General features: G+C 40.5%; 1 protein-coding gene across 5 annotated transcripts in view; it reads right to left on the reverse strand.

Moving 5' to 3' along the window:
* The window catches only part of ELF1 (E74 like ETS transcription factor 1), an 88,581-nt gene that overhangs the window by 73,036 nt on the left and 3,336 nt on the right, over positions 1-12,209 (reverse strand). Inside the window, exon 2 of one of the 5 annotated variants that reach the window (XM_035553428.2) lies at positions 2,365-2,578. The exons of the other annotated variants lie outside the window; for them this stretch is intronic. The gene's annotated coding sequence lies outside the window, so the exon portion shown is untranslated. The remainder of the gene's footprint in view (positions 1-2,364; positions 2,579-12,209) is intronic. 5 annotated transcript variants of the gene reach the window in all.

Here is a 12,209-nt window from a genome sequence, read left to right on the forward strand (position 1 = left end):
CTCGAACGAGCACCATGGAATTATTTATGCACATTTGTGTTTCAGACAATAACAAACGGCATCTAGCACATGCAAATGTAGGGGACAACATTTTCCACGGCTCCAGTCAGACGAAAAACTGTTGGCTTCCCTTCCAATTTTCGTTGTCCTTTCGGCTCTGCAGCCCCAGGCCGGCCATGCTGCCTACCTCACGCGCTTGGGCGGGCTCCCGGTACAGATGTAGGCCTCATTTACAGAATTAAAGGAAATCTAGATACACGTTAATCTTCAGAAGAATGCCGAGCTCCATAAATATGCTCGGATGAGAGCACAAGAGAATATTTTGGCACCGCTCAGGATACAAACACAAAGGAAAGGAAAGTGTGTTTATTACTGCTCTTCCAGCTGCTCTAATTAGTGGAAAAAGATAAGAGTGCTAACTTGGAGAGGCAGGAGGAAAAAAAAAAAAACCACCGTAAGCAAAAAAATAATAAGCTCGTTTAAATAAATATATTTTCCATTGCAACTCATTCGGATAGAGGGCTGGCTATTAAAGACCAGTTAGCTAGAAACATGAGCCGCTCACCTACTTGTTCAGGAAGTGATCGATACTTTTAGTGGCAGGCCTACCTGTCCAAATACATGGTACATTAGTCAATTGATGAATACATAAATCATGGAGAAGAACCAAGGGAAAAAAAATATGGAGATTACAGGAAAGAAAAAGGAGGGGTATCAGGGAGCTTGGGCTACAGATACGGGGAACTGACAGCTGGAAGGACAACACTGTGATCTCTCAGCTAAATTTCAAACTGCTTGCACAAACAAAAGCCGTGTGTCTCCATGCTGATCTTTGTCCTGGTGAGCTGTCCTAAAGGAAATCACAGATTATAGTTCTGTGGATCTCTCTAAGACACCAAATTTTCACCTCTTATGGTCGTTTGCCCATAAAAATGAGGTACGGCAAGCAGACATATCGTAGAAGACACTATTGCATGCATACGTATAGGCCTAGTTTCAAAGAAAATTGCTGCTCCCATTAAGTGTTTTCCAAAAGCCTCACAGGAATCATCTGTCTTTACCCTGTGGTTCAGGGGGCCATGAAAACAACATCAGGCACCAGAGGCTAAGAGAAAGAGAGGATATTACAGCAGGCATGATTTCATACATGGGATTTTTCCCCTGCTTTCCACTAACAGAGGTCATTTACTTAATGGAGGGAGCTCAGCAGTCTCCTTGAGCAGTCTGTCATTTCCCCAAGACTTATAAAACACTTAGTATCCTCACTGCTCCATCCAAAGCACTATGCAATCACTATGTATACATTAGTGATTATTATTTTAGTCCAATACTGGAAATTTAGCATCTCAGTGTACACATTTAACCTTAGAACCCATTTTGTCCTTCACTTACTGAGGGCTCGCCAACCTTAAAGAAAAAACTACAGCTAGCCTGAGTGGAATGATTTTAACTCCCTCTACCATCAACAGACAGGTGAGACCTACATTAGACAGCAGAGCACTCAGATCCTAGGCTGGTAGCCAAATGCAGAGTTTCATCCGTTGCTTTTCTGTGACCGACTTTATTTCTTGAATTCTCACTCCCAATGTTCCCCCTTTTTAGCATGACACTTTAGAAATGTTTTCCAGCTTTGAAGATCAGACAAAAAGACACTAATTGTGACTATGGTCACAGAAACCTTCCCATATTTCAACCACTAGTGAAGAGTAGCATCAGCCTAATTTAATTTTAATATTCAAAATAATTAAAAGAGCTTTTCTTAAGACAGTGGTTGATGATCTCACTCAGGAAAGAGAAAGGGTAAAGGAAATTACTTTTTCTGTATTATTTTTGTTTTAGATTAATTGCATATCCTCGGGCCTGTTGAACGTTTGCTGCTTTGTACGAGCTAGGAGCAGCTTTCTCTCTGCTACGCTGTTCTACAAGAAAACCAACTGCCCTAAACAAGCCCTAGACGAATATTCTTTAATTCTTTTATTGCTAATCCTTAATTGCTTGCAGCAGACTGATGCTTTCCCAAATGAAAATCCCAAATGAAGAAAGCAGATCCCAAATACCCTACATCTAAAAGAGATTGACCCCAGGGTTTGACTCTACTTTCTGAAAATACAGTGATTTCCAACCATTCTAGTCAAGAACCATTATTCAGCAAGTGTTTGTTTTCAAAGCTACATGTGTATATCGTATGTGCACATTTTGGCAGAAGTCAGATCTGGAGGGACAGGAATTACGAAACAAAATTATACAACACATTGGAAAATTCACTTGTACCATTAAATGTCAACTAGCAAACAGGAAAAACACCACCAGGCCCAATGCCTCCTACTGCAAAACCACCAGTATCATCAAACGATGCACACTTACATTTTTTCAGGTGAAATTGTAGCTGGATGCCTGCAGGTGTTGTGATGGGATGCCACTGGGCAAGGAGGGGCTGGGGCCCTTATAGAGAAGCCCTATGAAGGGGGAGGCAGGGAGGAAGAAGCACCACACACTGGATGTAAATCCACAGGAAACCTGCCTCTCTGCTTATAATGCCCAGGGAGCGTTCACATTTAAGGCAGAGAAGAGCAAAGATCTGCAGGGCAAACAGAGCAAAGACCTTTTAATCTAAATAGACAAAACAAAATAGAAGAAGGGGGAAAAACTACATACTATCACGGAGTAGTTGTCCTGGCTCAAGGACTGTTTTCTTCCACACTTCTCTGTTCTGCAATGTGTCTGTGTGTGTGCGTGGGGGGTGTTGATAACATAACGTGTAACTATATTGCCTTTTCCTTGCTAGTTCCACTTAACTACAGAAAATTATAACCAGGCTCTCACCGTTTCACACATCAGCTTTCCACCTGGCAGAACATCATTGTTTGCACAACCACACAAGATTTAAAAAAAAGGCAATGACACTTACTAATCCAAGGCCATTCCCCTTACCCTTATATCCAAAATAGCATAGTCAGAAAATGCCGTGAAGTCAGTTTTCCTCCTTGGTTTTTGGGTGTCAGTATTTGTGAATGAGAAGACTTATGGTAGGTGAGGTTTATTCCATGAATGGAGAAGAGGGTCCCACTCGTGACTTCATTAGATGCTGCATTCAAAATATCCCCTAAGTCAAGTTACTAAATTTTATAGAAAAGGTCAAAATACAAGATGAAATCCTTTCTTTTCTCTCCCAAGATGGACTTGTAAAGGTTTGGTTTTATGCAAATGTAGCCAACTCTCAGTCCAAGAGAGACTTGAGAGAATAAAGCCAAAACTAAACCATACCTGAAAAATAACACACTTAAGATAATGTAGATACGCTATTACAAAGCAAACAGAGAAATAAGCAAAACATAGCTATGGTAGAAGTAAATATACCACTACAAACTGATTAACATACTGAACCCTCAGCATCAAGAATTTTTTCCAGCTTATTAAATAAACAGATTGTACACATCTATACCATATACATACACACATACAGTATATGGTTGTATATAACCCAGGGTACGGGGAAGCCATATTCAGAAAGAAAACACTGCAAAGGAATTATAGGGAGGTCTGACGAACATCCCTCAGTTAATCTGAAATACCACAGTTGGCCACTTTTAGCTTCTCTATTTTACTCTCTCTACATTTTGGTGCGCTCAGTCTTGGTCTTGTCACAAAGCTCCTTTCTGAGACGTCATCCAACATCACCCACACCATCTCTGTTTGGCTCTGAGCAGAGCCGAAACACACTTTTGCAAGGTGTGCTTGGACAAGCCCCCAACAGGTATCTTCTGATGATCCATTACTTTCATTTTTTGTTTAACACCGAAGGTATGAAGATTTAGAAACCTCTGGGAAAAAAAAAATGTATATCCCATCACTAATCAGATAAAACGGAGCTGGTGGCAGGTTACTTATTTAATTTCCTCTCCCACAGCCCTCGTGACTGAAAACGATACCTGCACTGAACAGCCTTTCTCGCAGCCCCAGCTAAGGCAACAAACAGGTCACTTCATGTGTGTTGAGGGGAACTTGTTGCCCCAGTTTCCCCACTGTCTTCCCCTTGGGTCTGATCACTGGCACTGGACCCCAAGCTAACAACCACAGCTGGCTCCCGCAGCATCGGTCAGGTTTTTCTGTACCTTCCTCCCCATCTGGAAAAGACAGTAAAGCGAGCCCTGTGGACCGACTAAAAGGACTTAAGAGATCTTGAACTTCAGCTCTTGGTCATACCTAACTGGAACGCTCTAGTGCTTCACTGATTGCAATCCCTGACTTAGAAAATCTAACTATTCACCTACTTGGTGAAAAAACTGCCTATCCATGCTTAATGTGTCCTCAAAACAACACCATGCTAAGATAATACTTAGGGGGGAAGAGAGGAGAGGAAAAGAAATCTACCTACGTATGACTATTCTTCAATGTTATTTGGTAGCAGCATTCAGATTTGAGTTTTCCTCATATTTAATAAAAGCTAACATTTTGTTTTTGAGAAGGACCCTCCCCCCAAAATCCTTACAGTATGGGTAATGAAGTCCATTCAGCCCTCTTCTGCACACAGTGACCTAGCTCCCAGCTATCCTGTAGCAGTTCAAATTATCTCAGTTTCATCAGCAGGGCTATTCACAGTTTCTTCTGTATCTCATTTCCCTGGCTCACATCCTGCCAGTTAGAAGGAGAAAACTAGTCTGGATCTAGCTTAATCTACTTCCTTCCCTTCCTAAGTTGTTTTACCCAGTTTTCTTTCATTCCCAGCTCTGTTCACTATTCCTCGTGCATCTGAACATTCAAGATACATTTTGGAATAAAGAAGATGGAAGTGCAGTAGTGGCTCCACACAGCAAAAGCATGGAGACGCCTGATTTCAAGCTGCCCAAGCTGTGATGACATTCCAGCCAGAAACCACATAGAGCTGTAATCTACTTATCTGCGTATCTGGAACTGGTAAGCAGTGCCTTTTTCTAGCAGATAAAACAAGCAATCCCAATAAAGGGCATTCCCCAGAATGACCAAAAAAAAAAAACCAACCAACTTTCAGGTTTTTTACTTCTACATGTCTTCAATTTACTAACAAAAAAAAAAAAAGTGGAATATGGTTTAGAAACCTGACTGGACAAGAAAGAAGGAGCACACATACAGTTACAGTGTTCAGAAAGCCACCTTTTCCTAGCAGTCCCCCAGTTTCTTTAACACAGTCTGCAGATTCAGTATTGTTTCTAATACTTCCCTTTTAGAATAGCTTCCTTTGCTAAAACAGTCTTTCTGCAAGTGCAAATGCAGTGCAATACAAAAGAACCAGAACTACGTACCTTCACCCTCAAACCACACCTGCACAAACACTTGCGGCTGTTGAAACACCCGTACCACTACTGCTCAGTTTGATAATAAAATATGCAGAATAGAAACTTAAATCTGAACATACGTGACAGATCCTTTCCCACCTCAAAAACAAACAAACAAAGAGTTTTGATATGCCTGTCCACCACATAATTCATAAACAAAAAGCTCTAAAGAACTAAGCAGTCTCTAACAATATTTAATGTTGATAAATGTCAACAACACGGAGAAAAGAGAAGGGAGAATACATAAACCCTACAGGATTAGAGAATTCAGAAAAGTAATATGCTCAACAGGTGCTGAGGCAAATACACAGGACCTGGAACCTAGTTTGAGTCTTAAAACATACGAAGCATATATCACTATATATCCATAAAGGCAATTCCTTGTGTAGGTACCTTTTTTTTTCCCCTCAGGAAAACATTAAACAAGTAGTTTATAGCTAATGCATAGATTTAGGGAAAGAAAACAAGCAAACAAACACACCCACTTAAAGAAAGATGAGGGGGCTAATACAATAACAGCCTATTGTACTATTTGACCTTCCAGCTGCTAGTCATACAGTAATGACAGAAGTGACAGACTACAAACTTGCATTTCTGATGAAGCTTTTATTTCAGAGGGAGAAAACACAACACCTACAAAAGTTAATGTTTTCTCAAAAATAAAAGAAAATAAAATAGGAAGACCTCTTAAGCAAACAACACTCCCAAAAACATGCTGTGCAGTAATTTACCTAGGACATGGTACATAATATGATGCAACCATAGCCACTCAGAAAGAAAAATCAATGATAAAAGGATATCAGTGAATTTGATCGCCAGAAATAAGAAACATTTCACATCAGTAGAAGTGTCCTGGATAATTTTCACAAATGGTCATTTGCCAAGAACAAAAAACATACAGTTCTGGCTCTCAACATCTTGCCTGCAGTATATTTATGGTCAGAAGCCAGATCATTCCTTCATTAAAATACTACCTCTGTAACAGCAGCAAAGTTTCACTACCATGTAATATTAATATTCGAAAACTGAATTTTAAAAAGTCTTAGTAATTGTTTTTTTTCTACTACTTCCACTAATACACCACCAACTTCCTCAGCCCACCCCCCAGCAGCATCTCAGTGTATTTACCAGAACCTACGTCAGCTTTGCCACCTAAGCTCGCCAGCCCACTGCAACTGACACAAACTAACTGTTTAAACCGTGTAGGTAAAACAGATTGCTTTGGCAGAAATGGGAGGATCCCCACAGTGATCTGGCCAGTCTGGCACAGGTGACCAACGGAGGACAGCAGTGGTGCCTGCAGCTATGTCAGTGCTGGGTCACCACAGTAAAGGGCATTGCAACCACAAGTCCCATACTTCTTATTTAGGCCTCAGCCCTGTTCCCCCTCGGGATTCCTGTGCAAACCCTCAGCAAGAGTGATGGTGGCCGGGGTGAAGAAGTTAGTGCCTTTTCCTGCCCAACATCTACTTAGAAGACAACTGTCTCCAGCTGAAACCCGTATCAACTAAATGTCAGCCATTTTGTTTGGTGGTGCTGTCCGACTTCACGATGTTTCTTTCCTGCAGGGGAAGAGCAAGCAGAAGAGCTTGTAGAACTGACTGAAAGCCAATTTGCAACAACGTCATATTTCTGAGGCAACATTTCTGTCTGGAGAAGGTACTGCTAGAAGTGTCTACACGCTGGATTTTCTTCTGGAGCTCAGTAGCAGATTCGCTTCTGTTGCGCTCATCTACCAGCGCCGATCATGTTCCTTAGGCCACACTTTATTATCATGCTGTTAGATCAGTGCTCCTACAGTGGTATATGAATGCTTAGTACTGTCTCTATCAATTTTCTGACAAGTTTTGCTGTCCTTTTACCCACAGTATCCCTTCCCCTGTCATATATCTTTAAAAAAAACAACGCAGCAAATCCTATGCCAAAGGGCAGCATAACCTTCTCGCCTCTTCAGTCATTTAAACTGTTGACAAAGTGGGCTCTTTTGGTTTCCTGCAAAACAGATGTATCTGCTGTCATCCTCTTGATCAACATTGAAAGACCTTGCCATTGCTCACTGAATTTCCACACTTACACAGTATCTCTTAACAAAAAATAAAGAACAAAGAACAGATGCCTGGATGCTATCCAACCCCCCTTGCCAAAAACTGTCTCCGAAGACCTGCAGCAGGGTACAGAATCTTACAACTTTCCCACCAGCTCTTCTACTTCTCAAGGCAGAAAACCAAGCTTGTTGTGACTACCTCCAAAGACCCCAAGCATGCCCCCAAAACAACCAGTACATGATTAATGCATGAGCTTCTTAAAATGACAAAGCAGCAGCTTCTCTCAGAGCAGCAACAGATGTTCAAAGGGAAGCTGCAGCAGCAGCTACCATGTGAGCAACTTTCAACCAGGACTTGGCATGTTGAGTTTCCTACCTGAATACATTAGGCATAAATGAGTTGCAGAACAAGGTCAAGCAAATTGAAACACCTCATTAAATTTCATCGATGCCTGTATGACCAGGTACTTGAGATACTAACTGCTTAATGTCACTATTATATTAATGGAGGAAAGAGACAAGAATATCACAGTGCACAGAGTACACAGGTGAATCTGAAATAGTCGGTTTTAAGAACAACAAAAAAACAAAACAAAACAAAACAAAACAAAACGTGTAAAAACAAAACAAGGAAATCAAACTAATCCTATGGAGCAGGCAGAATTGTCTTCACTGGCCCCAGATGTGCCAGATGACAGACTGAGCTGGAAGTCCACACACGTGACAGATACAGAATAATACATTTAATAAAAACACCTAACTCTTGACTATCCTGATTACAGTTACATTCAGCACTGATGAAGGAAGGAAAAAACAAACCTTGCAAAGAACTCTGTCCTACTACTATTCCTTTTTTAATTTGGTTATCTGGGTGCATAATTATCCTACATGCACACGATTTGTGCTGTTAGGTGTACGAATTATATAGTCAGTTATGCAGCTTGGCTTTTTAGAAGTTTTATATTCAGATTTGATATGTCCTTCAGATGAACATAAGTCACTTAATTCTGTAAACTTCAATTTCAGAGTAAAACACTGCTTCGTTTTATAACTAGCAAGGGAATAAAACTCACTAAGTATTACAAAACACAATAAAATGTCAAGAGATAGCAAACTATAATCCGTGACTGCACTTTCAAAACAGGCACCATGTGGTGATATTCGTTATCATCTCCATAATGACCCAATTTATAACAAACTACTGGAATAATAAAGTAGGATTCAAAATTTACTTTTGATTCTTTGATAGTCATTTTCCAAGAAGAAATTTATTAAATAACCTAATTAGAACTCTTAACTGAAAACTTCCAACCTTATTTGCACTTTATTAGTGAATTAGATTCTGTATACGCTCAAAGTCAATAAAGCATTATCATTAACTTCAATGAACGTAACAATAGGCACAAGAGCCAAACCCTAGAAGACTCTATTCATATTCTTTTCCCAAACACACACATCTCAATACAGCAGCTGAGGAAAATGTTTTTAGAAATCACATTTGAGACAAGTACTTTGGTACTTAAGTATATCCAAATAAGCGGAAATACTCGTATGCATGTTTTTGACAAGTCTAGAGATAATGATTTACAAGAACTTAGGCTTCTCAAGTTTCAGTTCTTCTCAATAGTAAACCTTCCAGTGATGTCATTCTGTACAGAAAGTGCAATTAGTACCTTAAAATTTTCAGAGGATGTTTGAAAGTGTGAATGAAAAAGACCAAATTAAGACCATCGTGTGAAATATGGAACGTCAAATCCTGGCATGCTTTTATGTACCATTTACCCTATAGTAGGCATAATAAAATAAATTTTCTAAGGAAAGAAATACTTTAAGTATTGAAGTATATTTACTTTGGTTCAGCTGCCAGAGGGAAAAAAAAAATGTGTTTGTTATATTAAAAAGAACGAGCTATGGAATTATAAAACATCATCTCATAACTATCTAGGCTCAAGTGCAGTTCCCAGGCCAAATTAAACCTTTAGCTTTAGCATGAAGCTGTCTGAAAAGAAACTTGGTAAGTAATACTTCGACTTGATTTGAGCAGCCCAACGTGTGTTTCAGGTTACGAAATTAATTCACCACCATAACTTCTGTTGTTTTAGCAACTGCTGGTCCTGCTAGCTTGCCAAGCCACATGCACACATGCCCACGTCCTCGTCTCCAGCGCGCCCGTCTGCTTGCAGCAGGAGATCTGGCAGCAGGAGAGGCTTGTCCGAAGGACAGCAAGGTGCTTAAGGGCAGGGTGGGCTTCAGGATACTGCAAGCCCTCAGCAGGTCAGTTGTAAATGGTGAACAATGCCTTGTCTGCTACGTGGCAGGGGAAATTTCTCCATCCCTAAATACAGCAATCTTTTTTGATTGCTGAGCGAACAAAGGAGGTACACCAACCTGCAAATACAAGACAATTCTCTGTACTGACAGAGCAGTAAGGGAGGAAGGTGAGTACCCAAAATCCTGTCTCCAGCTGCAACCAGATGTTAATGCTCTTGAGGAAAGCAAAAAGTATACAGTCATTCATCATAATCCCAGAAGTGAAATTAGGCATGAAGAAAGAAAGAAAAAGGTTCTCCTGAACCAAAAGAAAACTGGCCAACTTCTGGAGCATGCCATTTAACTGTGATGTCCAATGTAGCAACAGGTGCTACAATACACTGACAGCACTGCAAATAATCTTGTATTCTTGATCTGGTGAAGAGCACAGGTGAACAGAGCACAGTCCTTTCCCTCTCTACATGCACTAACAAAGTGCCCCATAAAACCAACCCAAAGCACTTCTTTGAGAAGTGAACGTTATCTCATTTTAAATACTCCCAGCAACATTAAACTCATTAAAATGTTTAATTACCCTCATTGCTACTTAATATTTCATTATACAACACACCTAACTTCAGCTCCTAGACATGTTGGATGTCTCAACAGGGTCATACAATTTCCTTATACATGTGTAAGACACATACAGGCATCATTTCACCTCTCAGTTTCCTCTGAACTGATAAACTGCATTATAAAGCTTCTTTTTTAAACCCTGGAACACTTTTGTTGCTGTGCTCCTACTAATATTTCACATCCTTCCTCATGTGAACAGCGACACCGGACGCAGACTCAGAATTCCAGTGATCTTACTAATGCCGTGTCCTTTCCCATTCCTATGCGCTATTTTTATTGCTGTATAGCCAAAGATCACACTTTGTTGACAGGATTACAGTGAAAACTCCCGTTGAGATGATTATCCACACAAATTCTTAAACCTTCTTTCAAATTACCAGTTTGAAGACAGTCTCCTATCCTGCTGGTGTAACTGCATTCCTCATTCCTTAGTAGCTGGCTGCATGAACTACGCATTCTGCTGGATGGGAACCAGCTAAAACCGTGATTTGGAGTACACCACACTAATAACCTGTACCACACACAAACCTGTATATCATCTATTGGTAAAGATGAGATATCATTGCAAACACTGTGAATAGAATGGTATTCAACAGCGTTGCACCAAGACCCAGTCCCTGGGGGACCCCACAAGAAACAGCTGCACTCACACAGAAGAAAGACACGCCTAAGTTCCTCTCTAAACTAAGATTTATGAAGCAACTTTGCCAATGTTTGTGGTATTTATTCCACAGTGACTCCATGGCACAATTGTTTTCAACTCACACTTCACTGCAAAGTTAATAGATATATCAGGGACACAATATAGGGTGAGTCTGCTACAATTGAACAGTTGATGAATAGCTTAGGAATTTGGGAGATGTGGTTTTCTACAATTCAAAACTCTGGGAAGCAATTTGCTCCAGTTCTACTGTAAATTGGTCTTTAACAATTGTTAAGTCATTCTGAAAGATTCAGAACTAGTAAGCCACAGCTTGTTATTTATTTCAGAGGTTCCATTTTAAAGTTTGCAATTTTTCAGCCAGGAAAACAACAATGAATAATATGAGTAAGTAAAAGCATTTGTACAATTGACTGAAAAGTTTTAGGCTCTCTATTAAAAAAAAAGACAAAATACCCTACCAAACTCAAATCAACCGGGTGCCAATTAGTCAACTGGGTAAGCTATTAATTAATATTACAGTTGAGCAGTGTATTTAAAAGCACATAAACATACACTGGTATTGGTGAAGCTTGTAGCACTGCCTATGAGGCGGTTGCTGAAGACTTCTAATGCAAGATGCTGCTTTCAGCTGCTTGTAACTTGGCCAGACTTGGACTGTTTGGGTTGAAATTTTCCAAGTTGAATGTCTGCCTCAGGCTAAGTTTTGTTCCATGTGTTGTAAAGGTTGCCTCTGAGGGAGGGGTGTGAAAAGAACTGGGTAGACAGAGATTAGAAAACCTCAGCCAAAATACTTCAGCTGTTTTTCAGAACAAGACTGGGGAAAACACTGTCTTTCAGTATTAACAAAAATGCTGGCAAACTTGTTAGAAGGTTATAGTGCCCTTTCAGCTTCGGGTAACAGATTTGAAATTTGACATGAGGGCTGGAGCTGCTATACTGAAGGTACGCCTTTTGCTGCCTCCATGAAAAATCCGCACACATTTGGTCAAACTGCTGACGACACATTATACATTATGCATTTTCAGTAGATGCTCACTAGGCCACATCCCCATTCTTCACAACTCCTCATGCCCATCAGACTACATAGGCCATCCCCTCAAGCACTCAGCAACTTTTCTCCCAGCTCCTACCCAGGAAAGGACTGCAGCTCAGATAACCATCTTCAATTGCATGTAATAATGGGAGCAGGCTCCAGACTGTCCATGTAGTGGCCAGTTGACGGCAAGAAGGTGCCAGGCACTTGGGATGAGAGCTGGAGCCCTGCTTCTCCTGCCCTTTCACTGCCCTGTCCCGTGGGTCTTCA

Source organism: Cygnus atratus, chromosome 1 (assembly GCF_013377495.2).
Source record: "Cygnus atratus isolate AKBS03 ecotype Queensland, Australia chromosome 1, CAtr_DNAZoo_HiC_assembly, whole genome shotgun sequence".
Lineage (NCBI taxonomy): Eukaryota > Metazoa > Chordata > Aves > Anseriformes > Anatidae > Cygnus > Cygnus atratus.